Raw genomic sequence first — 8,720 nt, forward strand, 5'->3', positions numbered from 1 at the left:
ATCGGGCTGAAAAATGGACCCATAGAGTTTCAAGGGGCCGCATCATGTGGATTGTTCAAATTTTGTACCCACGACACGTGTGCAAAGGTGCACTCGGGTGCTCACATAAAAAGGTGCGCAGGCGGGCATTCCTCTACATAGTTATTGCTAACTAAAAATGAGATGAACACTTTTTTAAGTAGCAATGTGATCAACGCCTAAAAATGAGTTTATCTCATTTTAGTTAATTGAAATCATGTATTAAAAATCATAGTTCTCTCTGGTGTGGATTTAAAATAATCTTATAAGATCACTACCATATAATTAGGATTAAATAAAATGAGATTATCTTAATTTTAGGCATACCAAACAGGCCTAATCTTTTAAATTGTATCGGTTCCATTCACTCCAAATCATAGTTCAAATTACTGTGCATTGTATTTGTATTAGTGAGATACAAGATACGGTACATATTTTATTGCCTATTTGACTGATTTATTGGCATATTGGTGTGAATTTTTTCAACGGTCGAAAAAGTTTTAAAATATTATGTATTATTTCTTTGTATGCATTTGTCCTTTTAATTAAAAAAATCCTTATATTTATTGTATTGGTACGTATTGCATCCGCCAATTTTAAAATCATGCTCCGAGTGGTTGACCTTTCGATCTGCGTCCTCAATATCTTCATCGATCTTCAACAGTTTTGTGTAGTAGGAAAATAGGAAGACTCACATCTACTTGAAAAGGGCTTAATATTAGTGGTTAGGATTTTCCAGTCTCGGTGACTATTAATGGTGATCTTCATCCATTGTGGGGCCCACTTGATCGATGGTCCAGATTACCAAACCATGGGCTGCACTGATGTGAATTGAAAATATCTCCTCAGGTTAAGGATCATGTGAGTGCCCATATATTAATAAAAATATATATATTTGTCGTGGACAGCAACAATATAAAAGCTACATATAACGTAAGATATGCAAGTCAACTAACATGCACGGGCAAACAACCTCTGCCAGAATTATGGGACCCACCACCTCTATTGCATTTAAAATCATAGAAAATGAAAGGCCTTGATGAAGTCGCTGGCCCACTAAAATATACAATGCCTGTCTCTTTCGTTGGGTTTCCCACTTCTCATGCACCAATGCCACCACCCCATCCCATTCATTCAGCTCTTTGTCCCCTCCATTTGCAGGCTCTATAATTTGTGCTTTTTTACACCATTTCATAAGATGTTTCTAAGAAAACCTCCTCACGACTGCACTACGAGGGATTCTAGCCGTTGGATTGGGAAGTCGTTTATATGACCGGCCTCACGGTCGATAAAAATGCTAAAATAAATTCTCATATTTAAGTATTTCAATCCTTTTAATTATTCAGCTCAAGTAAAAAGAATATAATCATCAAAGGTTCCAATATTTCAATTTTAAGTTTTTTTTTTTTTTTTGAACCATCTTTCATTGAGTGTGAATCCTACTGTATAAATGATTTAGATCATTGAAAGATGAACCCGGATTGAATGGCTCCAGTAACTACTTATCTTATAGCAAATACTTGGGGATTATTAACAGGCGACTGTCCATTTGATGTGATGGATATCAGCACCAATGGCCTATAAACCGAAAATGACCATCATCATATAACTTTTTATTTTATAATATTTGGCCTTTTTTTCTCGATTGAATGTGAAACATTGCAGTATTTTTTATTATTTTTTTTAAAATTTAAATTAAATGTCTATTTGTGGGCCAGCTATACAAGGGTTACCGGTCTTCCAACTACGTAGAGTTTGGTGGATGGTCCATCACTCTAGGTCGATAATATCTATTGTTTGGATTACCGAACCATGGGTCCCAATTGTTCCCACTGATCACGAACACTACAATACTTAAATGTGGCATTGGTTATATGTAATCCAGACCTTTCGTTTATTGGGTTCCACCATGAACAGTCTACGTTCCAAAAATTGCCCTAGTATGATGATGTAGATCGGGTCGCTGACACTTTCATGGCTAAGATGGACCAGAGAAGGTTCAATCAGAGATAGAAGTGATCAGGACCATCAGAACCTCAAAATAGTAGTATCTAGAATCCAGAATGAGGTATTTTATGCAGATTTTGATTTTGGGGTAGGAGAAGGTAATTTTACCAACCAACTTGCTACACCGGGTTGTCCATGTCAGATTTACGACATTCCTTCGGATCAATGCTCAAAAGTTCTTTTTATTTTTATTTTTACTATAAATAATAAGTTTTAGTTCAATCATAACTTTTAATCCTTTGAGTTTTAAGAATTGTGCCCAACATCAAAAAGTCTTAGAAAAATTAGGAGAATAATGTGATTAGGTTAAATTGGACACTTATTATTTTTGGTCAAAAACTATGAAGTCTAGTGGGAATCTTGGATGCCTATAAATAATAAGTTTACTATTTATGGTAAGTCACGTTTTTAGAGAGTTCGAGTTGGAGATTGATTCTAAAACTCATTCCTAGGTTTGAGTTCACTATTTAAAGGATTGCAATTTCATTTTTTATCATCAATTAATTTATTTAGAATTACTAGAAAATAGTTTCTCTTTTCATTTCCGTGGATTCAAAGAATCTCTATGAAGAGTCCATATAAGCTCTGTGATCTCTCGGAGTAGTTATTCTTGATGAAGGCAGTGATCGACCTCATCACATCCTTCCATGCGTCATATGAGGACAACTTGGAGCTTCCCTAGCGGCATATGCAATAAATCTATGGCATGTAGGTGCAAGATCTAATCCATCCATCAGGTCGACCTTGTACATCTTTCCAAAAATAAATATAGTCCACTCAGCATGTGGAGTCGTCCCAACTTTGGAAACAGGTCAATGGGGTTAGAAAACTTCAGCCATGCTTCTCAGAACCATTCATTTGTTGCACTAACTGTGGCCCACCTGATGAGTGGATCAACCTGATTCTTGGGTTAGGGAGTCCATATACTGGTGCTCTGATGAATGGATTTCATAACGTGCCTATGGTGCAATGCTGGAACATGTGCGGCATGTAAATGAACTTTAGTACAAACTCCCGTGCGGTTAGCTTAGCTCGGACAACTTAACTTGTTGGGACTGGCTTACAGATTATCTGAATTACCGAACCATGGTCAAGTTCTTTTTCCCATTAATGTTGGAAACTCTGACGAAGGATGCTAATGCCGATGCTGCTCAGATGCATGGATTGAGGACTCCAAACACCAACTGGACTCAATATTCAGCTGAGTTCAGAAAAGACTAGTCTTTAATTACTTTGTTCTGCTGCACTGGGAGGTTAGTACGGTCCTCAGAACTTTTAAATGACATGTTAGTGTTTAATCATAAATGTAGACTATTCATTCAATAATAATACCACTGGGAGCTAGCCCTGATGCAAGAATCAGGCTAACTGAATGATCCTAAACATCCTATCAGTAGCATGAAAGATGGACGACCAAAATTATACCGAGAAAGAAAATGGGTTGAATCATCATTGGAAGCATCTACTGATCAATGGATACCATCTTAATTTGTATTGACTATTGGTTTGATTACTCTTATTATGTGATTTGTTGGGGACAGTTGTAACAAATTGACCTCATTCAAAGGGTTGTAATCATCCCATCAGCATGATTCTTGTACCGAAGGCTAGTATTGGATGAACCATTTAAGTTGATGATTTGAGCTGACGCCTCAAGTGTCATTTAAAAGCTTTAAGAATCTTATTCTCCCATCAAGTTGGGGACCTTAACAAAACTCAACCAATATTATTAGATTAGTGATAAAGGCAGGGACCTTGGCAAAACCCAATTAATAATATTATAGTAGTTGAATCTACTTATAATATATACAATTGCTAACAATAATAAGATATTGGCTTGTTACTTGCTAGTTAGACATCCTCTCCTCTTACAAAGGGCACCGGTACAAGTCTTGCCTCATCCTCTATCCCAAAGGACAAATCTTCCAACCGAGTGACACGGTTGGCCATGTCACGTAGGCCTCAGTCAGATATCAAACTGCTCCGATTTAAATTATCTGGAGTATACCTTATGTGTAAATAGATGATAAAAAAATAAAAATAAAAAGATAAAGATAAAGATGCACAATAAGACTTATTTCTCAATTCAATCAAAGCCCAAAACATATTAGGGTTCAATTTTGACAAAGGAATTGTTGTGCACAACCACCACACATTAAGTGTGGAAGCAACTTTAGAATGAATCAAACACGTGATAGAGGAATACCAAAAAAATGAGTAATCACAAGAACACGGATTTTACATGGAAAAACCCTCACAGGAATTTTTTATTTTTTTATTTAAAAAAAAAAAACCACAGCACCAAGCAACAACGGATCCACTATTAATCAAAAAGTTACAAAAGATGGGCAACTTACAAATGTAAAACTCGCATCCCTATTGACAAATTCTCCCTTTAAAACTCTAGCTCTCTCTCTCTACCATGATGTGATTCTACCTAATCTCATTCTACACATCCCACCTAAAATGAGGACAAGTCACTTTTTGAGTTTCATCTTGACTTTAATAAATGATCTCCTATTAACTTAGAAATCATTGAAAATTAAAATGAGTTGAATTGGGGCATACTTGGTACGTTCCGAATATAACCATTAGACTTGATCGGCTAGCACCAAATTCAGTAGCAATTCGGTCATGTTCGTGCATTCGAACTCCAAAACTCTGGAAAATCTCTATACATAACAACTGATGTACGAAAAATGATAAAATGAACTCTCTCTACCCAAGGATCGCTTTCTGTACTACTTATTATTCCTGGATAATGTTGTGTTGAAATGTGAAAAGTCGCATCTTTAAGGTTGAGGAAAGTACAATCATCATTTCCCTAGCAACCACTGCATACATGGACGTATCTTCTCCATCATTATTTATTCTTAATTGCTTCGACTGAAGCGATTAAATAATGGTATCAAGGTCCAAGGTATCCATACCATTGCACAAAGTATCCACCAGATACTTGTAAAAATCCGGAAGAGATGTTAACAAAATTAGAGTTAATTCTATCTTCTTTGTCAATATTCGCCTCGACACTTTTCATTTTGTAAATTATTTTGTTGAATATGTTAACATGCTTAAAGAGATCCGATCCTTCCATCGTCTTTATATTATACAAATGTCTACTCAGATATTTACGATTGGAGAGCAACATTGTCATATAAATGCACTCCAACTTCACTCATAAACTCGTGGTAGTCATTTCATTAATTACATTATAAAGAACTTCATTAGCTAAGCACAATTGAATTGCGTTAAACATCCTCTAATCAAGTTCGTTCCAATCCCCTTCTTTCACTTATTCAAGACGTTTCGCTTTATCAAGGAGTGTATGTTGCAACTCTTACTAAATTAGGAAACCTTTCATATTCAACATCCATAATTCAAATTTATTTTTACCTATGAATTTTTATGTTGCATACTTCACATTCGATCCCCTCGATACCATGTTTTATTTTCAATCTAAAAAAAAAAAAAACCTTAACATAAAGCCTACACTCCGATACCAATTTGACGCAGGGATGAACGTGATGAGGATAACTACTCCGAATCCACGGAGCTTCTCTGGACTCCTCACAGAGACTTCTCGAATCCACGAGGAAAGAAAGCAGAAAATAGAAATAAATTCTAATAAATTCGAAATTGATTAATTGATGAATAAAAACGAGTTCACAACCCTTTAAATAGGGGTACCAAGCAATGGGAAAGAAATCAGAATCAAACTACAACTCAAACTCTTAGAATCCGCGACTTACTATAAATAGTAAACTTACTATTTATAGACGGTCGTGATGTCTACTAGTGCGCAAGGTTTTCGGCCAAAAATAGTAAGTGTCCTATTTGGCTTCACCAAACCGTTCTCCTAATTATTCTAAGCTCTTTTCACGTTGGGCGCAACTTCTAAAGCCCGACAGATGAAGAGTTATAATCAAACTAAAACTTACTATTTATAGTAAAAATGAAATTAAAACAGGGAAAGGACCTTCGATCCAGCGGTTTTTCGCAATTCTGGGCTGCACAACCCGGTGTAGTGGGTTGGTTGGCTTCAGTACCTCGTTCTACCCCAAAATCATATATTTTACATCCGATAACGCATTCCGGATTGTAAGATACGCCCGATTTAAGGTTCGATGGTCTGGATCACTTCTGTCGTCGACTGGGCCTTTTCTAATCCATTTTGGCCATGTAACTGTCCGCGACCTGCTCTACATCAGTCTCCTCCACTTTAAAAGAACTCGTCCTCGAGTTCTCGTCATGCTCTGGTTCATGATACTCGGTCAGGTCCGGGACATTGAAAGTCCGTGAGATTGCCATGTCATCTGGAAGATCAATAATATAAGCGTTGTTATTGATCTTTTGGATGATTGGTACCGGTCCAATCTTCTTATTTTTCAACTTGTACGTCCAGGTGGGAAATCTCTCTTTGCGTAGTTGGACCATAACGCGGTCGCCTACCCCGAACACTTTTTGTCGCCGGTGCTTGTCCCCTTGTTCCTTGCACTTCTTGTTTGAGGCATGTAGCTTGGTCTGCACTTCTGCATGGATGCCCATGATCTATTCTGCCATATGTTCTGCTGCAATGCTCCTGCCTGGGTGCTTGGGCAGAGGGACCAAGTCAAGTGTGTGGCGAGGCACTCATCCGAAAATAATCTAGAAAGGTGATTTCTCTGTCGAGCGGTTCACCATGTTGTTGAATGCAAACTCTGCTTGAGAAAAGGCCAAATCCCACTGCTTCGATTTTTCCCCTGAAATACAACGAAGGAGGTTTCCCAATGTATAATTCACAACTTCGGTCTGCCCATCAGTCTGTGGGTGGTAAGCACTGCTGAATTGAAGTCGTGTATCGAATCGATTCCATAAAGTCCGCCAAAAGTGGCTAATGAACTTCGTGTCACGATCAGAAGTAATGGTCTTGGGGACCCCGTGTAGCCGAACGACCTCCCTGAAAAATAAATTCGCCACATGTGTTGCATCGAGGGTCTTCTTGCATGGGATAAAGTGCGCCATCTTTGAGAAACGATCTACCACCACGAACACCGAATCCATGCCGCGTTGTGTTCGTGGGAGACCAAGTACGAAGTCCATTGATAAATCCTCCCAAGGGCCATTAGGCACAGGTAACGGGGTGTAGAGGCCCGTATTCTGAGATTGCCCCTTGGAGGTCTGACAAACATGACAACGTTGTACGGCTTTTCCCACATCGCGTGCTAACTGCGGCCAATAATACCGCTCTTCCACAAGAGCTCGCGTCTTGTCTCGCCCCAGGTGTCCACCAAGGCCACCTCCATGTAGCTCCTGAATAATCTGCTCCCTCAGAGAACTTTGGGGGATGCACAATCGATTCCCTTTGAAGAGAAAATCGTCCTGTATATGAAGGTCACTGGGGTGACCTTCTTGACACTTCATCCAAGAATCTTTGAAGTCCTCATCCTCGGCATACAGCTCCTTGAGACAGTCGAAGCCGACTACCTCGTTGCTCATTGTTACTAGTAGTGATGCACGACGGCTAAGTGCATCAGCCACCTTATTCTGCTGCCCTGACTTGTGCTTCAGAACGAACGTGAATTCCTGTAAAAACGCAACCCATCTAGCATGCACACGATTCACGTTAGTCTGACTATTAATAAACTTTAATGCTTGATGGTCGATTATGCAAAACAAACTCTCTTTGAATCAGATAATGCCGCCAGTGTCGCAGTGCCTGAACAACTGCATACAACTCAAGCTCATAAGTCGACCACTTCTTTCGGGCTTCGCTGAGCTTCTCGCTGTAGAAGGCTACCGGCCTGCCTTCCTGTGATAATACTCCTCCAATTCCGACATATGAAGCGTCACACTCAACCTCAAACAATTTGTCGAAATTAGGAAGCACCAAGACCGGTGTTGTAGACAAACGATGCTTGATCTCATGAAAGCTCTTATCAGCTTTATCGGTCCACTGGAACGGTCCTTTTTTCATGCAATATGTTATAGGCGCGACTATAGTGCTAAAATCTCGTACAAATCGACGATAGAAAGTCGCCAACCCGTGAAAACTCCTCACCTCATGAATGTTTGTCGGGATCGGCCATTCCCTAATAGCTCGCACCTTTTCATCGTCTACACGAATGCCTGTGGACGTCACAACAAATCCTAGAAACAACAGACTGTCAGTTAAAAAACTACACTTCTTCAAGTTGAGGTACAACTTGTTAAGTTGTAGGACCTGTAGCACCTGCCTGAGATGTTTCTTGTGCTCCGCCTCATCCTGGCTATATATCAATATGTCATCAAAATATACTACCACAAATCGGCCAGTGAACGGTTTTAGAACTTGATTCATCAAACGCATAAAAGTACTTGGTGCGTTCGATAGGCCGAAGGGCATGACCAGCCACTCATACAACCCTTCCTTGGTCTTGAATGTCGTTTTCCACTTATCACCGGGTCGAATATGAATCTGATGGTACCTACTCCTTAGATCTAGTTTAGAGAACACCTTGACCCCTTTTAACATATCGAGCATGTCATCTAACCATGGTATTGGGAACCGATATTTGATGGTAATTTTGTTGATTGCCCGGTTGTCGACACACATGCGCCAACTTTCATCTTTTTTTGGCGTTAATAATGCTGGTACGGCACATGGGCTCATGCTCTCTCTCAAGAGACCCTTACGGATCAATTCCTCCACTTGCCCCTGAAGTATCTCACACTCCTTC

The sequence above is a fragment of the Magnolia sinica genome, chromosome 5 (assembly GCF_029962835.1).
Source record: "Magnolia sinica isolate HGM2019 chromosome 5, MsV1, whole genome shotgun sequence".
In the NCBI taxonomy this organism is placed as follows: domain Eukaryota; kingdom Viridiplantae; phylum Streptophyta; class Magnoliopsida; order Magnoliales; family Magnoliaceae; genus Magnolia; species Magnolia sinica.